The following is a 21,159-nucleotide window of genomic DNA, read 5'->3' on the forward strand; positions in this document are numbered from 1 at the left end:
GTTCTACTCTGTCCTATGGGGCCACTATGAGTTGGAATCAACTCGAAGGCAGTGGGCTTTGGGTATCTATAGCTTGGCTGGACCAATGAGCAACATCATGATAAATGGAGAAAAGACTGAAGTTGTCAAGGATTTCATTTTATTTGGATCCACAATCAACAGCCACGGAAGCAGCAGTCAAGAAATCAAAAGACGCATTGCATTGAGTAAATCTGCTGCAAAGGATCTCTTTAAAGTGTTGAAGAGCAAAGATGTCACCTTGAAGACTAAGATGCGCCTGACCCAAGCCATGGTATTTTCAATTGCATCATATGCATGTGAAAGCTGGACAATGAATAAGGAAGACCGAAGAAGAACTGATGCCTTTGAAGTGTGGTGTTGGCAAAGAATATTGAATATACCATGGACTGCCAAAAGAACAAACAAATCTGTCTTGGAAGAAGTGCAGCCAGAATGCTCCTTAGAGGCAAGGATGGCGAGACTGCGTCTTACATACTTTGGACATGTTGTCAGGAGGGATCAGTCCCTGGAGAAGGACATCATGCTTGGCAAAGTACGGGGTCAGCGGAAAAGAGGAAGACCCTCAGCGAGGTGGATTGACACAGTGGCTGCAACAATAAGCTCAAGCATAACAACAATTTTGAGGATGGCGCAGGACGGGCAGTGTTTTGTTCTGTTGTGCACAGGGTCGCTATAAGTCAGAATGGACTGGATGGCACCTAACAACAGCAACAGCTTGTCTGGAAGGTGGTTTCCAGGAATGCGTACAGTTCTAACTCAGAGGGGTGTCTTAGGGCCATAGTCTCGGGGTTCCTTCAGTCTCTATCATGCCAGTAAGTCTGGTCTTTTTTTTTATGAATTTGACTTTTTGTTCTACATTTTTCTCCCACACTGTCTGGGACACTCTAATGCATGAAGTGCATAGAAGAACACCTAGTCTTCTCTGGCTTACAGTGAACTCTGTTCTTCTCCAATCTCCAACTCACAGCCGGGTTCTCCTTTTCCCTCAGCAGTATTTATATGTAAAAGGACTTCAGTCTCACATCTGTCTCTACAGATGGGCTGTTCCTTCGGGGGGAGGAAGCCCACTGAGAATTGATATCCGACCCAATTCCTTTCCACATAACTCTCTAAAAATGATCCTTTACATAAACACTTCAGGAACCAGCCTTTTGGTCTGAACACCCACTCTGTAGCACCCAAGGATTTTAAGAACCTGAAACAAATTTTTAAAAGCTTCCCAAGTGCCATGCCTCTGTAATCAAATAGAGTCTACAAGAGGCAAAGACTCTTATGGCCTTATGCTTAGGCCATCTTTGGTGAGGGAGCCCTCACTGCGACATTTCAATACTTGACTTCAGTTTGGCTTTTCCAGGGTAGGCACACTACAGGTCTCGTTATATCTTGATCTGGTGCTAGGTACATGGCCTACCAGATATGTAGGTACCAAAAAAAGAGAGAAAAAACCCAATGTTGTCGAGTCGATTCCAACTCAAAGCGACCCTACAGAACAAAGGAGAACTGCCCCATAGGGTTTCCAAGGAGCTGCCGGTGGATTTGAACTGCTGACCTTTTGGTTAGCAGCCTGTGCTCTTAACCATTGTGCCATCAGGGCTCTAGAAATATGGGTAATAACTAATTAATACCCAACTTCACCATTCGGTTTAAGGCTCTACTCATCATACCATTAATATGCAAATTCCACTTAAAGTTAAGGTCTTAGAAAGACACCAAGGCAAAAATCATATTAATTCAGATGCTAATCCATATAAACAATTTAACCTCTTTTTCACTCTTTCTAGGAAGCAGCTGCCGAATATCCTTTTTTTCCTTCTGAAAAGCAGCTGTGAAACAACTATAACACATAGGACAAAGGTCTCCAGCAGAGGAATAATCAAGTATGATCAAGGGCAAGTTCTTCATTAGAGAAGAAATGAGGTTATCAGAAAAGGAGCTGTAAGTTGGCAGTCCCAGATTCATATCTGGGTACCACCACAAACTAGCTGGGTGACCCATACTCATTTAAGGATTTTATACCTCAATTTCATCTGTAAAATAAGCATAAAACCACTTACCTTAGAAAGAGGATTAAATGAGATGATTCATTTAAATCAACTTTCCAAACTGTAAAGGACTATACAAATGGCAATAATATTAGAAGGATTCCCTGATGAGTGCTATGAAATGTGAGGACTTGACTGGTAGAAAAAAAACCATGGAGCGTTAGAACTCATTAAAGTGAATTATTCTTGTTTTCAACCTAGATTGGTAAAAAAAAAAAAAAAATCTACTGTTAATTCACGTTGAGCCCAATATATAGGAAAGATGGGTTACAACATTAACAACTCATAATTAGCAATGAATTAACAGCATCCACTTAATAACTGTCAAGAGCATCTATTATGTACCCATTTGGTGAATCTTAAACCAGAGCCTATATAATTCTTGTAAGACATGTGTCTTCTGAAATTTATAATTTAGGTCAGGAAATGACATTAAACCAAACCCACTGCCATCAAGTCAATTCCAACTGACAGTGACCCTATATGGTGACCAGAAATGACATTAGCATATATGAAATACAGAAAGTATTACTATAAGAGCAATAAGAGTTGAAAGAGGAAGAGATGGCTGGGGACTACAGTCATTATAAAGATTTCCGGAGGTGGCACTAAAATTAAACAGAACAGAGGAGAACAGTAAGAGTATCTGTCCCAAAAGTTGTGAGTTGAGAAATAAAACTAGAGAGAAAGTCAAGACTGATAAGGAGGACCCAAACTATGAGGGTCTGGCTTTTGTGTATCAGGAATCTACCTAGGTATTTCAGGCAAGAAGTAATATGATTAAAAAACAATAATAAAAATAAAAAACCCTAACCCTGATCAAAAGGAGGCAAATACAGAACAGAATTTCAAATTCTGAGGGACTCCAGACTTTTTGGAGTCATGGAGGCTGGATGAACCCCAAAACTATTTCCCTGAGACAATCTTTAAACCTTAAACCAAAAATATCCTTAAAGCCAAACAATAGATTAACTAGTAAAAAGGTCTACCTTGAGCATTATATTCTTTTAAGAACTATCTATATGGGATCAAATCGACAACGGCAACTCAAAAGATTAGACAGGAACCCTAGGGGGCAGTGAGTTTATGTTAATGGGAGAGGAACAACTCAGAGAAGGAAGGTGAGAATAGCTGCACAACTCTGAGAATGTAATCAATCAAGTCACTGAATTGTACATGTAGAAACTGATGAATTGGTGTATATTTTGCTATGTATATTCTCAACAGCAGCTAGGTCATAGAAAGAGATGTCTAGAAGTGTACATGGCTTCGCTGAGGAAGGTGGGGCAGGAAGGTGACTGGAAGCAAGGACTCCAGTTACTAAAGCAGTGTCCAGTATGTGAAGCTTTCAATTTTGATGGCAGTGGGAATGAAAAAAGGAGAAAAGGGCAAACTGAAGGTCTATTTCAAAGGAACAACTGATGGAGGCAGGAACAAACCAGACAGAAGATTAAAGAGAAAGTCAACACCAACATTTCTAATAGCGGGAAGTGGGGAGAAGAGGGCGTTGCAGTGAAGAGTCAGCTTGAGTGAAATTGAGGAAAGATGATAACTTGAGTTTTACACCTACTGAGGTGGGAAGAAGCACAAGGAATTCAAGTAATTGAAAGAAGGCCTATGTGGCTGAATACTGAGAGTTAGAGAGGTGTTTTCTGGTCCTACTGCCTGGAACGCCCCCTGCCTCTACCTAATAAATTCTTAGTCATTCTTAATATTTCAGCTAAAAATGATTTCCTTAAAAAAGACTTCACTGACCACTTAAACCAGATCACATGCTTTCATAGCAACCAGTAGTTCTGCATCAAAACACTTTCACATTTATAACTTAAAAATTAACTGGGAAATTAGCTGTAAACTCTACGAAACCTGAGGCTTTGTCTATCTCATTCACTCCTATATTCCCAAAATCTAGCTCAGTTCAAAGCACATAGGTGCTAACCCAAAAAAAAAAAAAAAAAAACCCAGTGCCGTAGAGTCGATTCCGACTCACAGCGACCCTGTAGGACAGAGTAGAACTGCCCCATACAGTTTCCAAGGAGCGCCTGGCAGATTCAAACTACCAACCCTTTGGTTAGCAGCCGTAGCACCTAACCACTACGCCACATTTCCTTAGCACCTATGTAAACCATACCTATGTATGGTTTACATAGGTGCTAAGCAAATGTATATTTAACAAATGCACAAAAGAATGCACAGAAAAAGGAAAGAAAAGAAGGAGGAAAGAAAAGACAAAATAATAGGAGAAGGGACAGAAGAAAGGTACAGAGAGGATCAGAAGGCACGAATAAGGCTTGGAAGGAAGCCTATGGCACTGGGCAGAAGAAAGGCAGAACAAACAAGGAAAGGAAGGACCTATTAGAGGAGAATCACAAAAGCACACTGTTTTGAAAACTGGGGGGTGGGGGGGTGGAGCCGGCAGTGAACTTTAAATGCCACGAGAAAGCCTGAGGAGACTGAAGACTCAGAAAAAGTAACAACAGGAATGGGCTCAACAATTGTACCAAACAATAAGTATATCACAGTTTAGAATGCTATGTGAGGACAAGGAAAAAACTAATAGTTTAACCTCCTATTCTCAGTGACCTTCCCCACTGTCTATCCAGCTGCCTGAGCCAAGTCCCACTAAGTCCCAAGACAGGAAGGATGTGAATTTGCGTTCAGGTGTCTATCAGCTGGAAATGACAATGACGCACATAGCTATAAAAATAGAGATCTCTGACAAGGGCCAATATGAAGCTCAGGGAGCATCACAGAGAAACCAGCTCCATATGCAAGACAAATCTTGTTTCTCAAATGTCACTGAAAACGTGGTAAAGACTCCTCTGAGAAAGATCACTCATAACTGATTGTCCTGTAACTCTAAGGCAAGTGGGAAGATTAAAGCTGAAAAAGCTGTTTAACACTTTGCCCATAGCTAAGGGTAATCTGGTCATTACTGAGGTTATCCAACAGCAACAACGGCTGACATATGCTATTAATTTAATACTTTACTTTTAAGCAATACTCAGAACATCTTTCTTTCCAAAACACATACTAAATTTTGATTTATTACATTTTCCCATATCCCTCCATGAGCAACTGCAGCAAGGGCCAGGTCTTCTTATGGCTGGGCATTACAAATTCTATGAAGGCAGGAGTTAGTCTGTCTTGATCACCACCATACTATCCCGGGAGCCTGGTACAGTACCTGGCATACAGTAGACAGTCAAAAAGACATGTTGACGGAAAGAATGATCACCGGCTGCACCAGGATTCTGGACAACTCTGAACACCAAACTGTTAAAAACTACAACCAGCTATCTATAAAACCAATAATTTCTTTCCTTAGCTTCTAGCCCCTGAAAGACATCTATGTCCTCCATGACAAACCTTTCAGCTAGCAGTCTAGCATTTAACTATTTGTACCACTCAGGGACTACTTAAAAGAATAATAAAGGAATATTATGAACAGCTCTATGCTCATAATTTGATAACTTAGACGAAACAGATAAATTCCTTGAATGGTACAATCTGCCAAAACTCACAAAGGAGAAGAAAAGCATCCTAACAGACATATACCTATTAAGGAAACTGAATCAATAATTAATAACCTTTCAAAAAAGAAAGCACTAGGCCCATATGGCTTCACTGGTGAATTCTACCAAGCATTTAAGGAAGAAATGATACTAATTCTGCACAATCTCTTCCAGAAAACAGAAGCATTTTTTTGAGGGGGGGGGGAGGGGTGATATTAATGTGGCAATATTAGTGTAGAGTGTATCTTAAATCTATCTCCTTTGAGATATAAAAGAGCAGATTAAGCAAGCAAACAAGCTAAGATGGGGGAAGATAGATACCAGGCCACATGAAGATCACCAAGGAACAAAAGCTTAAAAAAACAAGGACATTCCCCCAGAGGAGATGTCCTGAATTCAGACTTCTAGTTACCTAAACTGTGAGAAAATACACTGCTATTTGTTAAAGCCAACCACTTACGGATTTCTGCTACAGCAGTACTAGATAACTAAGACAACTATACAGATCCATCCTGAAACTGGGTTATGACAAATATGGAATGCTCACAGTTGTGTCCCTTCCCACTGCACATGTCAGACACCACTAATGTGGCACTGTTCTGCTAAACCTGGATACAATCCCATCAGGCTTTTTAAACCAGGGGCTCCAGTTAGCCCCTACCAACTGATCCCACTGCCAGCAAGTCAATTTTGACTCATAGCTACCCTATAAAAAAAAAAAAAAAAAGAAAAACTGCTCTGTAGCCGAAAAGGTTGCAGCTGTAATCTTTACAGAAGTAGACTACCACATCTTTCTCTTGGGGAGCTGCTGGTGAGTTCGAACTGTTGACCTTTCAGTCACAGCCAAGTGCTTAATCGCTGCGCCACAGGGCTCCTACCAACTGATCAGAAGTGTCAAATGGAATGAAACTATGTTTTCCTTGGGAGTAAACACCCAGGACAGTGGTGATGCCACTCAGTAAAGCTCAATCTAGATGTTCCCTCCTAAGTTCTCAACAACATACTGCAATAGAAAAAAAACTACTACTTTCTGTAAGAACACAGATTTCGTAAACTGGGAAAGCATGGGAGATTGCTTAATCCCTTTCAGTTTACAATAGCAAATTCAGTGTTTCTTTTGTAAATCTGGCCTTAAAATATGTTTATTTAGAATATTTCAAGAATGTATCTATAGCATTTTATATTCATTAGTATTTATGACTAAATTCACTATCGCCACTATCATCAAAGGCCTATTAAGTAGCAAATTAGGAAACAAAAGAAAAATAAGTCATACCACTTTTAGAGAATTTCTACCTTAGGGCTAAGCTGAGTCATATACACAAAAAGTCATATGCCCTTTTTTCCAAAATGTTCGTATTTTTCTTGAAGGTTTTTATATGCTCATTACAATGTAAAAGGAGACCAGAGAAAGATAAACTATAATAGATAAATTCTTGCCATTTAGGAGTTTACTAAACTGGACAATTCCAAATGAATAAACTTTGAACAGCCAATAAACAAAGCCATTATGCCAAAGTATAATTAAAAAGTAAGAGGAAGTTAATTCTCAATTATCCAAAGTTAGCAAAACACAGTCATGAAACCTTTAACTATTATAATTTTCTCTGCTTAACTGATCAATTAATTGATATTATTACCAGTTCCTGGTTTACATTTTGTGATCTAAGAAGGAATGTCTTTCTAAACCCAAACAATTTCACAATTTTTTCATAACCCATTCAAGACAGTGTAAATTCAATAGACGAAGCTCTACCTAGGTTAGTTTGCATCAACACCAAGCTGTGAAATCATATGGTTTGTTCCTGGCTTGAAATGTTGGGAAGAGCTAAGAGGATGAAAAGGACTGGGGAAGGTGACCAATTTTCTGGTTTTCCTATGTCATGTTTAAACGGGCAACTGGTTGGTCTATTTGAAATTCTGCCAATTCCAACAATATCTCATTCTCATATTGAAGTGCTAGTAACAAAGCATATTTGTAAATGAGCGTTTATCTATGCCATATTTCTTCTACTAACATAATTGAGGATTGGTTATATTATATACATTAAGAGTAAATGGATTTTTCAAAAGATTAAGTGGATTTTTTAGGTGAAATGGGTAGTGCATAATTATTGGGAGTGGGGCAGGGTAAATGGCCACAGGACTATTGGGTCACAATAAGAAAACAAAAAAATATTAGTAGCTCTCCTTTGTTTAATCTGTAAGGAGCTTCTGGAGAAAACGGATCTATAGCCTGAAAAGCGGTTTGGTAGACTAGCTGGAGGGAAGGTGGTGAAAAACAAACAGTGGTACTACGGCAATAGCAAACTACCTTCATAAAGACCTACAGGTATAAGTGAACCAGACAAACAGGCTAGGTGGAAGATAGTGAGTTAGGCTTTGCATTAGTTTCGATTAGTGACTCTAAGTGATGACGTTTTGCCTCCAGGGGGTGGGAAGCAATTGAAATGACAATTTCACCTAAGAAACTGTGGAGGCCAGAAGGAAGTGGCATGATATTTTTCAAGTACTGAAAAAAATAAGTGATACTGATAGCTTCAGTGAGCATCTGCATGAAACAGATCTAACACGGCTAATGGACTACATTTCTTAGTCTCTATTGTTTTAATGTTGACTTCTTTTACATAATAACATCACTGTTTCCCTGTTCTAAGCGTCCTCTTACCTTGATTTATTTTTGTGATTTCCCTGTCTGGGTTAACTTCTGGTTGCTCTGCCCAGTGTTCTAGTCTTAGGTCGATACCTGATATTTTTGATTTTCTAACCAAAGAACTCCCTTTAGTATTTCTTGTAGTTTTGGTCTGGTCTTTACAAATTCCCTCAACTTCTGTTTATCTGGAAATGTCCTAATTTCACCCTCATATTTGAGAGACAGTTTTGCTGGATATATGATTCTTGGCAGGCAATTTTTTTCCTTCAATTTTTTATGTAAGTCATCCCACTGCCTTCTTGCCTGCATGATTTCTGCCGAGTAGTCCAAGCTTTTTCTTATTGACTCTCCTTTGCACATGACTTTTCATTTATCCCTAGCTGCTCTTAAAATTCTCTATCTTTGGTTTTGGCAAGTTTGATTATAGCATGTCTTGGTGACCTTCTTTTAACATCTACCTTATGTGGAGTTCGATGAGCATCTTGGATAGGTATCTTCTCATCTGCCAACAAATCCTCAACAATTCTCTCTGTATTTTCTGGTATCCCTCCCTGTTCTGGTACTCCAGTCACTCATAGGTTATTTCTCTTGAAAGAGTCCTACATGATTCTTAAGGTTTCTTCTTTTTTTTTTTTTTAATTCTTTCATCTGATTTTTCTTCAAATATACTGGTACCAAGTGATTTATCTTCAAGTTCACAAATTCTGCCTTCTACTTGCTCAATTCTGCTCCTCTGACTTTCTACTGAGTTGTCTACTTCTGTAATTTTATTGTTAATCTTCTGAATTTCTAATTGCTGTCTGTCTATGGATCTTTCTAGCTTATTAAATTTTTCATTATGTTCCTGAATCATCTTTTTATTTCTTCAGTAGCTTCATCTGTGTGTTCCTTGGCTTGTTCTGCATATTGCCTTATTTCCTTCCTGATGTCTTGAAGGGTTCTGTATATTAATCTTTTGTATTCTGCCTCTGGTAATTCCAGGAATGTACTTTCATCTAGAAGATCCCTGGATTCTTTGTTTTGAGAGCTTGTTGAGGTGATCATGGTCTGTTTCTTTAGTGACTTGATATTGATTGTTGTCTCCAAGCCATCTATAAGTTATTGTATTAGTTTATTTTATGTTTACTTACTGTGTTGTAGCTTCTTGCTTTGTTTTGTTTTGATATACCCAGATGGGTTGCTTGAGTGAGCCAGCTTGATTATTTTCGCCTTTGGAGCTCTGGTGTCCTGACCCCAGCTGGCTAGAGCTGTTATCAGGTATATCAGTCTAGGAGTCCATTCACTTTTCCTGTATGAATTCAGCTCAGGTGTCCAGGTAGCTGATCATCAAGTATGTGGTACAGGCTCTGTCCTACAGTCTTACAGGGGCAGGGGTGATTGGTGTAGGTACCAGTATCTGGTTGCAGCAGGCAGTCATGCTCTGAACAAGGCAGGGGGCTGAGAATCGTCCCAAGTGTCTCTGAGGAAAGCATGTCCCTGTTCCCTAGAGTGTACAGGTAGGTGGGTTCTGCAGATGGACCATGGGCACCCAATGTTTTTGGCTGTAAGGACTGGGAGGTACCAGTTATCCTTGGACCCCTGTCACGGGTGGCTGAGTGACCCGAGTGGAGCCACCAGTCCTTAGGCCCCTGATGTGCATAGGTGAGGACCCTGTTTAACAGGCAAAGCAATGTCAAACAACAAACACCCACCTCCCCTCCACACAGCTGGAACAGTTGTAGTCTGCCAACAAGGGCCTATTCTCCTGAAACAGGCCCACACAGGTCCATGCAGAGGGGAAAGGTACTCAAAGTCCACAGACAGTTTATGCCTGGACAAGAGCTGCTTCTGTCCTGAGCTCCCCCATTTAGTGGAGTTGTCAAATTATCTTTTCCCCCAATTGCAAATTTATTCCTTGTCCAAGGTTGGGAGGATGGCTCTAGGTGTTCAACGGGGCCTATCTCAGGCCCAGAGAAATCAGCTGCTGAAGCTGGCTCGGGAGCAGGAAGGCAAGGTAAAATATACACAAATACTTAGCTTTTGCCAAGAGCGCCATTATTCTCTGGTTCCAGAGGTCTGAGTAGGCTGTGTGGCTGGCTTCCTCTCCCTGAGGCAATTGCGGCCGAACGCTAGTACCAGCCTGCCACAGCCTCTCCTGGGAGTGTTGCCTGAGGGCTCCCAGCGATTCAGGTCCGGTAAATCCTCTCCACTTCTGAACCATCTCTTCCTCCCCCTGCCCCTCAGTTTGTTTTCTAACCTTGCCTTTGATGTTCAGGGCTCCTAGCTTGTCATAAATATACTCATTTCACTTGTTTTTTCGGGTCTTTGTTTTAAGAGGGCTCGCTGGGAGCATCTGTATATTCCATCTTGGCCCCGCCTTACACTGACTCTAACACGGCTAATAGAAAAGTATTCTATTTTCTTTCAATATATCAAAATTGATAGGGAACCAACTAAGAGACAGAAATCTGTCAAACACTAACCTCAACCAATTCACATTGGAAACAAATGACAGAAGGAAGTCAGACCTTATTTTAGATGACTCTGAAGTCATAGGTATGATGTTGAAGGTCCCTGAAGCAAAGAGATGACATTTTCAATTTCTTTTCAAGTAAAGCTTGAGACTTTGGAATAGAAAAATAAGGAAAATGAAGAGCTAAAGATAAATAATGGCGGCAAATAATAGGATTCTTTTTCTGGATTATGGCTCACAGGAATAGTGAGTTCCTGGCAAGGGTCAGAATGTATCCCTTGCCAGGAGAACTTCCAACCAGATAAAGAACATTTTAAACTAAAAGCTAAAAAGACAGGAGAAAAATGCCCAAATAAAATCATAAAACCAGATACTCTAGTCCAAAAGGTATGATTTAAACACACACACACACACACACACACACACACACACACACACATACACACACATAGAAAGAAATACAAAACAACTTTCAGGAGAAAATCGAGAAGAGGCTTAGAAACAAAAACCTAGGGCCTCTTATCAATGAAATACTGAATCTGATATGCTAAAAGAAGAAGGCAAATGAAAAACAAGAACAGATACTTTTCCCTATTCCTCCCACCTTTTTTTTTTTTTTTTTCTAGTGCCATCGAGGTAAGGTAAAAACCCTGGGCATTACGTGTAAAACAAACATAAAACCCATTGCCTTTGATTCCAACTCATAGCGACCCTATAGGACAGAGCAGAACTGCCCCATAGGCTTTCCAAGGAGCGGCTGGTGGATTCCAACTGCTGACCTTTTGGTTAGCAGCTGAACACTTAACCACTGTGGCATCAGGGCTCCAAAACAAACATGAGGCTCTGAAAAATAGAGAAGGCAGACTGGCTAGGGACCTCAGGATGTGAGGAACAACACTTTTACATAATATCCACTCAACTCCAGACAAACACCACAGCAAAAGCTGTGACCCCACCCCACCCCCAAAAGCAAAGGTCAAGGCGACATAGTTTAAAAAATTAAGCAGTACAAACAGTTATCGTGAAAAACAGTAGTACACACCCCAACTCTCCCCATTCCTCTGTTCAGCTTCCCAGAGGAAACTATTCAAGTGTCTTCCAGCTTTTTGGTAGCTTTTGATCTTTGAATTATCAAATAAAATACACTAACATCTTTTGGTACTTAATACATCTTGATGTGCATCTTTTCTCATTCATCATTTTAGGTATACTTCATGGGTTCTTTCAAACTAAAAACTGATGTCCTTCAGTTGTTAAATTATTTCTTTGGCAATTTCCTTTGCTCCATTTCATCTGTTCTCTCTTTTTGGATCTCTTGCTAACTGGATACTGTATCTAGCTTTTCTTTTTCTTTTGGTTTATTTGTATTGTTAGGTTATGGGAGATTTCTTCAACTTTATCCTGTAATCATTCTACTAATTTAAAAAATATTCATGACATTATTTTTCCAAAGCATATGTTCTTGCTTTATGTAGCCTACATTCAGAAAATCTATCAAGGAATATTAATTACAGAAGTTTATTTTTTTTTTTTCTGCTTCCCTACATTGTTTTTGTTTCCTCCAATTCCTTTTATCCTTCATAGTTTTCTTTCTTTTTATTTCTTGTTGGGGGTGTTCCCCAAATGACAAATGCTTTTTGTCACCTTTGTATTCTCAGTACATAGAGACGATAAAAGTTTGAATGAAGAGATGAGTGAACGAACCAAGGAATGTACAGAATGAAGAACATTTAGAAAAAGATTAATGAAAAAGATGCCAAAAGATTGGAGACGCACACTATCGTGGTGATAAGATTTACAGATCATTGTCTTTTTAAGCCAGTGACCCACGACTGTTGGAACTGACCCTGTGAACAAGTAGTCTCTGGCACACTTACCAGATGGACGAGGCTTCTGGCAGAATTGCAACAGACAAATTAAATATACCCCTCTCCTGCTCTGAGAAGTTAAACATACTACTTCATAGTCTATTTGCCTTACCCACAGTAGCATCCTCTTTTAAGTTTTAAAAAAATCTTTCCTCATAGCTTGTAAATAGGTAAACCGCATCTATTTTTTTTTAAAGCAATCTAGATTTAATTTGCAAAAAGAGCAGCAAAGACAGTTTTAGATACAATGACTGAAAACAACTTAATTAAGGAGAGGCCAGAAGGTTAAGAGGCTAAAATTACCTAATAAGAAATTCATCTCCAAATTTTGAGTTGAAGAAACTTCCTTGTGCTCAAAGAAGGGAAACCCAACATCAATGGGCAGCATGCTAAGTGTTGTTTGTAAAGCACACCAGAGATCTACCTGATAGTTTTGAAGACTTGAAAATCTACAGCCCCTATTATGGTTGGTTATTTTTTTCAAATGATGAAAGTAAAACATATTATAAAAATATAAGAAAAAGATACTTTAAAAAATCACCTCTAACCCCACCACCCAAAGAAAACCACCATCAACTTGATAGTGTATGTTCCAGACCTTTTTTTCTGCATATATTGGTTTTTCCTCACAAAATCTGGATTATGCTATATACACTATTTTAGTGTGACTGTTTGAGTCCCTGGTAAACCAGGTGACTACTTTCCTTTAGCTCTAAAAGCTAAAGTAACACCAGTTGAGTTAGAATCTGAAAGAATAGTTTCTTCTCTCAATTTTGTCAATATCGCTCACTGGGAAATCTGAGACTACTCTCCATAACCACATGATCTCCAATTCAAAACTCAAAAGACTGGATTTAAACTTTCCTTAAAGTTATACCAAACAGCTCATTTTTTTTTTCTTCAGATTTAATCATCCTCTCTTGCAACAAAAATAACAAAATTGTAGGGTGACATTAACATATGATCGTGAAACAAAAATGTGTTTTATTTCATTAGTCACAGGCTACACATCAATCAGCTGTCGAAGCTAAAAATATGCTATAGTTTAAGATTCTGTAAAACACAAGCATTTAAAACTCATTTTGAAAGAAATGCAACTTCTTTCAGTTTCTGACAACTCACTAGAAGTTTTGGAGAATAACAAATTAGCACCTCTAAACTAAAAGAAAAAAAGGTAGTGGTGGGGCAATTCAACCTAATTTATTGATAATAAATATCATATTATTCAGATTTTATTAATAAACATATGGTAAGGATGACAATCTAACACTACCCCAGATGTAAAACAAAAATGTATACTCTCAAAGAAGAACCCTGAGACAGAGATCAAAACACCAGTAATAGGAGGTGTGCATTTTGTGAGGGGAGGGGTAAGTTATGACGAGTTCCGGAGGAATAATCATTTCTTACAGCTTTTTCTCATCAGCTGTAATAGAGACTCTACCAGGGGTGGCGTCTGCAGTGACATCTTCTCAACTCCCAAACATCTGCATCACACTCAGGTAGCACCACACAGTGCGAGCGAACCCTTTTGGACAGAGCAGCATGTGGACTTCCATGTACTCTGCTCATCAGGCCAGGAATCATGTCCCAAAATAAGCCTTTGCCACCACTGAATATTTTATTAGAAAATAGGCAATGAGACCAGCTGAAATATAAACATTCCAACTGGATTTCAGGTATAGTTACAGCAAATTAGAAAGAGATGCAAGGGTCTTGGTAATTCAGAAAGTCATTTAAGAAGAAAATACATTCCACTCAATTTTAGAAAAGAATCACAGACTCTCCTAACTCCCAGTCCAGTGTTCTTGTCACTGTATCATGCCGCCAGTCATCAACCCTTTATTGAAACAGGAACACTGGTGCCTGGGAGGAAACATTTGATAGGGAAAGATTTCAAGTATTTTTCTGGCTTTTCTTTTTTTCTTTTACATATACTGCAATTTAAATTTTAAAAATCTGTAACCTAGAGGCACAGACTATCTTATAGTTTCTCTGTCCCTCATAGTGCCTTGCAAAATGCATATTTGTTGACTGAATCTTAAATCTCACAAGTAAAAATTCACTGCACTGTAAAAAAGTAAACTCGCAGGTAAAAACTGTTGGTCTTTCAATCAATATAGACCATGGAAACATTGCTTCATTTCTGAGGGTCAACATAATAGATGCTAAAGAATTAATTTTAAAGAAGTATTTTGAACAGCCTTTTCAATCTTAGTGGATTCCAATCTTATTCCACAGCAATTTCAATCTGCTCATTTTGATACCCAAGCCAGGTAAGAACTAACGAGGAGACCTATAGGGCAATAATTCTCTTCTCCAATAAGGACTTCCAATAAGGGAAGGAGAAAGGATTAAAAGAGAGAAAAGAACAACAAAAAAAGAGAAGAAAGAAAGGGAGGGGGCTGATCATTTCTCCTAATTAATAAACAGAATATTTACTACTGAAAAGTATCTGGCATACATAAAACAGAACTCTAGAAATGGAAACTAATTTTTTTTTAAAGGTAACGCTCAGCTACTTAATGTCTTTTCAGCCCTGTCACATCAAAGAATAATTAACTGTTACATGAAAACATATATTCAAGTGATATATACCATGTGGTATAAACTATGAGCAGTTTTAGCAGTTAGAGGAGGTAGAAAAAAATACTGGAGAATCTTGAAATCAAGTTTCTTATCCTAGGGTTAATCTTTGTCAAGTTATGACCTATGTGAGTTTCAGTTTCTTCACCCACAAAATGAAGAGACATAGACTCTACGACCTGTAACCTGCTGCCGTAGAAACCCTACAGGACAGCATACAACTGCCCCATGGGGTCTCCAAGGCTGTAATCTTTACAGAAGTCGTCTGCCACATCCTTCTCCTGCAGAGCAGATGATGGGTTTGAACCACCGACCTTTCAGTTAGCAGCCGAGCGCTTAACTGCTGTACCACCAGGGCTCCTATGACCTCTTAAAATCCCTTGCAAATCCATAGCTCTTTCCACTAGTTAATGGAAAAAGCAGGGATAAAGAAGGACAAAATCAAGATCTCAGTGAATATACAGTCAGTTTTGCTATAACACTTGCTTTAAAAATGCAAATTTTTCCAATACAATTGATATATTAGGGAACGATTTGAGTATAATTCACTTTTCACAATTTTCTTATATGTCATTTCATCCATAGGAGACACTAGGTAAATGCAAAAGACTGTACCCAGCTGAACCAATCACTGTAGGAATATACAGAGCGCACACACAAAGCAAACACTCAAACGACTGCTCCCTCATTTCACCGTGTGGGTGTGACGAGCCACATCGTCTATACCTGGTGTTACAACTTCCTGTCAGATTTCAGATAACCCGCCTTTCATTATTCCACAAGTTGTAACCCTTCCAACATTATTTCCACAAGCAAACTTCAGGTCATTTTCAAGGTAAAGTGTCATATTTATTGCAGTATTTGTGTACTTTTTTAACCATTTAACATATGTAAAACTGTGTGCGGAAGAGTGAATTACTTAATATGGCCCTTCTTAGCAACGCATGGTCTTGTGACTCCTACAAAATGACTGGGTGGGACTATGCAAATAAGGTGCCTCTGGCCCACCAAGGGGATTGGACAGCGTTGCTAATAATGCAAATAAGGTACATGGAACCCTGATAAGGGGATTGGTCAGCTTTGCCATTCCAGTAGGCTTAAAACGAGATAAAGAAAGACAGAAGAAGGAGCTGCAACACAAAAGACAGCATGAGACAGCGGTGGCACAACAGTAGCAAGAGCAATAGCGGCACAAGATGGCAGGAACCAGGAGCCCGGCGCAAGATGGCAGGGGTAGGGCTTGCCAACCCATGGAGCTCAGAGCTAAGAGTTGAAATACTTGCAGGGCCCAGCGGCAGAAGACTCCCAGGAAGGCCTAGCAGCAGAGGGCAAGAAGCTGTTCTGATCAGGAACCGTACCCTGAGTTGTTCCTGTTACTTCTGAGTCATTCCTGATCTAGAGTTATACCCTGTTACTTCCCCTAATAAACCACCTAACTGTGCATACGGTTCATGAGTTCTGCGAGACACTGCAGGAAATTACAGAACCCAAAGAGGGGAGGGAGAGTACTGAGGGGAAGAGGAGTAGCCGATGTTAGAGACGATGGAGTGGGACAGCAGTTCAGAAAAGCTGGGCACTTGGGACACCTTTAACCTCTGCCTCAGAGGAACCAGCTCTGTGATGATCCTTATACAATAAATTGTTGATTTACTAAGCTTCCATTTTTATTAGGTTCCCAGTTTTTTTTTAATGTGTCACCAACAAAGTTCTTGAGCATTGTGTCCCCAACCCCATTTTTTCCCAAAAGTCTTGTGGTTTTTCTTGTGCAAAGATTTTTAGAAATGCATATGTTATAGCAGAATGGACTGTATTAATAAAAAATTATTTATTTTTTATTTTTTACTGTTTAGTAAAAAACTAATCAATAGCCAATTTATTTTTTCAAAGATAACAGATGAGCAAGCCTTCAGAGGGTCTGTTTAAGCATTAAATCAAAGTCAAAGACTAGTCTTATCTGTAAGCTCCTTCCTCAACAGCTGTCTTTTCTCCAAAGTCTATCCATTGACTAGGTAGCTCCAAAATCAGATACCAGACTTGGAGCTGGAAGGATATCATTTACCTTCAAATAGTGAGCAAAAATTTGGCTTTGTCAAGAAATAAAAAGTTACAGTGTTAGGGTTATGTGTCTCTCCACGTAGCCTTCTAAAATCAGATCCTGATTCTGGCAGAAAATCTTGTCATGTGCCACTGTAATAATAGATGTTCAACAACTACTCAATACCTACCATGAAGCAATTTACAAAAATATATATATATATTTCTCTAATAGTTACAGCAATGTAGTAAAACCACAAAGCCCTTACAAACACTCACTCCTAATTCTTGATAAGCTAGTGAAATAAAAGAGGTTATATGTTTCCTAGTTTTCATACAGAACAGAAACAGGGACAGACTGAACCATTTAGTAGTGAAGCCAAGGGTTAGCTAAAACATGTCACTCAAAGCCAAAAGGGAGATACAAATAATGCTGCCAATTAGCATGCTCAGGAAGGATGGAGAACACCATTATTTGCTGCCTTCACCTGGGTTCTCTAGAGAAGCAAAACCAGTGAAGCACATATACACATACACATAGAGAGAGAGATTAATCCAAGGAAATGGCTCACGTGGTTGTAGAGGCTGACAAGTCCCAAGTCCGTGGGTCAGGTGTCAGGCTGGAAGGGTTCTCCTGACTCACATAGCTATAAGGACTGACGAACCCAAGACTGACAGGTCAGACAGCAGGCTGCTGGCTCACAGGCTGTGCAGGGTAACAAATTCCAAGATCGACAGGCAATACGGCAGGTAACTGGTTCAAGTCCCAAGAACCAGAGAGCTGATGATGATGAGCCAGAAGCAGGATCCAGAGTAAGCCAGCAAGCTTTGCAAGAATGTCCACATATATTTTGGATGCAGGGCACACCCCTGAGGAAACTCCCCTTACAACTGATTGGCTGATCACATCAGATCACATCATGGAGGATGATGTCTTAGGCTGGGTTCTCTAGAGAAGCAAAACCAGTAAAGCCTATAAATACATATATAGAGAGATTTGTATCAAGGAAATGACTCAAGTGGTTGTAGAAGCTGGAATGTCCCAAATCTGTGGATCAAGATAGAGGCTTCTCCTGATTCATGCAGCTACAGGTGCTGGCAAACCCAAGATCAGCAGGTCAGACAGCAGGGCTCTTGTTCACAGGCAGCAAAGACTGACGAAGCCCAAGATCAGCAGGCAAGACTGCAGGTAAGCTGCTAGCTCAAGTCCCAAGAACCAGAGTTCAGACAAATAAGAGCCAGATGCAGGATCCAGAGCAAGGAAAAACCTGCAAGCCTTGTCAGAAAGTCCACTTGTATTTGATGCAGGACATACCCCCAAGGAAACTCCCTTCTAACTGATTGGCTACTCACAGCAGGTCTCTCTGTGGAGGTGATCACATCATCATACAACTGCCAAACCACTGAGAATCATGGCCCAGCCAAGTTGACACACGATATTAACCACCACGTCTGCCTTTTTGAATGAACCAGGACTGATACCAGATGTGACAAGCATCGAATGTAGCATAGCATGTGCTCCTATTGACGTAACCTGGCCACTAGAGTTTTGAATCTGGTACTATTTCTTAAAGAACTAAACACAACAAATTTTTTAAAATAACTGAGATTTTTGTTTACATACATATGCACATATATTCCAAAAAACCAAAATTCACACCAAATCCTATTGCCACTGAGTCAATTCCAACTCCTAGCGACCATACAGGACAGAGTAGGACTGCCCCATAGGGTTTCCAAGGAGTGGCTGGTGGAGTCACTGCTGATCTTTTGGTTAGCGGCTGAATACTTAACCACTGTGCCACCAGGGGCTCCTGTGTACATATATATATGCAAAGGGGAAAAAAGGAGCTGAAAGAGGAAAACAACAAAATGGTAACAGTGTTAATTCGTGGGTAATGAGATTAGAGATGATTTTTTCCTTATCTGTAGCTTTCATTATTTTATACAACTAATGTATATTACTTTATCATCAGAGAAAAACAAGTATCTTTTTAAATAGTGGACTGCAATTAGTGAATCCCTGGTTACAGTTCACACAGAACACAGGAAGCCATAAATATCCCTTCCTACTTTCCAAAAAGTTAAAGGTATTTGCAGTAGACTGGATTTGGAAGGTACTTCCCCTTTTTTTCCCCTCAGCATGCAGGAAAAGCCATTGAAGCCAGAACACAAAAAGAACCCTGCAAAAAAAACTCTTCAACCCCAGGAATGTGAACAAGGGACAATGACAGACACTACACAACATGCAGATATATCCAACTTGTTTGTCCCTGCTTTTATCAGTCAGCAGTTTGGCGACTCCCACGAGCATTCGGAAAAATTTCACCTTTCAGGAAAAGCAAATATTGAATCACTTAACCAAATTTAAGAATGTCTGGTAGCAGAGAATATGGAAATATGATTTAACCAGAGACAACCAGTGACCAAAGCCTGTTGTTGTTGTTAGGTGCCGTCGAGTCGGTTCCGACTCATAGTGACCCTAGGCACAACAGAACGAAACACTGCCCAGTCCTGAGCCATCCTTACAATTGTTATGCCTGAGCTCACCACTACAGTCACTGTATCAATCCACCTCGTTGAGGGTCTTCCTCTTTTCCGCTGACGCTGTACTCTGCCAAGCACGATGTCCTTCTCCAGGGACTCATCCCTCCTGACAACATGTCCAAAGTATGTATGACACAGTTCTGCCACCCTTGCCTCTAAGGAGCATTCTGGCTGTACTTCTTCTAAGACAGATTTGTTCGTTCTTTTGGCAGTCCATGGTATATTCAATATTCGCCAACACCACAATTCAAAAGCATCAATTCTTCTTCAGCCTTCCTTATTCATTGTCCAGCTTTCACATGCATATGATGCAATCGAAAATACCATGGCTTGGGTCAGGCACACCTTGGTCTTCAGGGTGACATCTTTGCTCTCCAACACTTTGAAAAGGTCCTTTGCAGCAGATTTGCCCAATGCAACGCGTCTTTTGATTTCTTGACTGCTGCTTCCATGGCTGTTGATTGTGGATCCAAGTAAAATGAAATCCTTGACAACTTCAATCTTTTCTCCGTTTATCATGAAGTTGCTCATTGGTCCACTTGTGAGGATTTTAGTTTTGTTTATGTTGACGTGCATTCCATACTGAAGGTTGTGGTCTTTGACTTTCATTAGTAAGTGCTTCAAGTCCTCTTCACTTTCAGCAAGCAAGGTTGTGCTACCTGCATAACGCAGGTTGTTAATGAGTCTTCCTCCAATCCTGATGCCCTGTTCTTCTTCATATAGTCCAGCTTCTCGGATTATTTGCTCAGCATACAGATTGAATAGGCATGGTGAAAGAATACAACCCTGACGCATATGTTTCCTGACTTTAAACCAATCAGTATTCCCTTGTTCTGTCCGAACAACTGCCTCTTGATCTATGTAAAGGTTCCTCATGAGCACAATTAAGTGTTCTGGAATTCCCATTCTTCCCCATGTTATCTAGAGTTTGTTATGATCCACACAGTCGAATGCCTTTGTACAGTCAATAAAACACAGGTAAACATCCTTCTGGTATTCTCTGCTTTCAGCCAGGATCCATCTGACATCAGCAATGATATCCTTGGTTCCATGTCCTCTTCTGAAACTGGCCTGAATTTCTGGCAATTCCCTGTCAATATACTGCTACAGCCATTTTTGAATGATCTTCAGCAAAATTTTGCTTGTGTGTGATATTAATGATATTGTTCTATAATTTCCACATTCAGTTGGATCACCTTCCTTGGGAATAGGCAGAAATACGGATCTCTTCCAGTAAGTTGGCCAGGAAGCTGTCTTCCATATTTCTTGGCATAGGCGAGTAAGCACCTCCAGTGCTGCATCTGTTTACTGAAAACATCTCAATTGATATTCCATCAATTCCTGGAGCCTTGGTTTTTGCCAATGCCTTCAGAGCAGCTTGGACTTCTTCCTTCAGTACCATCGGTTCCTGATCATATGCCACCTCTTGAAATGGTTGAAC

General features: G+C 39.8%; 1 protein-coding gene across 7 annotated transcripts in view; it reads right to left on the reverse strand.

The window, feature by feature from the left end:
* Positions 1 to 21,159, reverse strand: part of ALG9 (ALG9 alpha-1,2-mannosyltransferase) — a 126,539-nt gene that overhangs the window by 42,222 nt on the left and 63,158 nt on the right. For 2 of the 7 annotated variants that reach the window (XR_002787133.2, XR_010322523.1), the window contains exon 14: positions 2,076 to 2,260. The exons of the other annotated variants lie outside the window; for them this stretch is intronic. The gene's annotated coding sequence lies outside the window, so the exon portion shown is untranslated. The remainder of the gene's footprint in view (positions 1 to 2,075; positions 2,261 to 21,159) is intronic. 7 annotated transcript variants of the gene reach the window in all.

Source organism: Loxodonta africana, chromosome 7, assembly GCF_030014295.1.
Source record: "Loxodonta africana isolate mLoxAfr1 chromosome 7, mLoxAfr1.hap2, whole genome shotgun sequence".
Classification (NCBI taxonomy): Eukaryota; Metazoa; Chordata; class Mammalia; order Proboscidea; family Elephantidae; genus Loxodonta; species Loxodonta africana.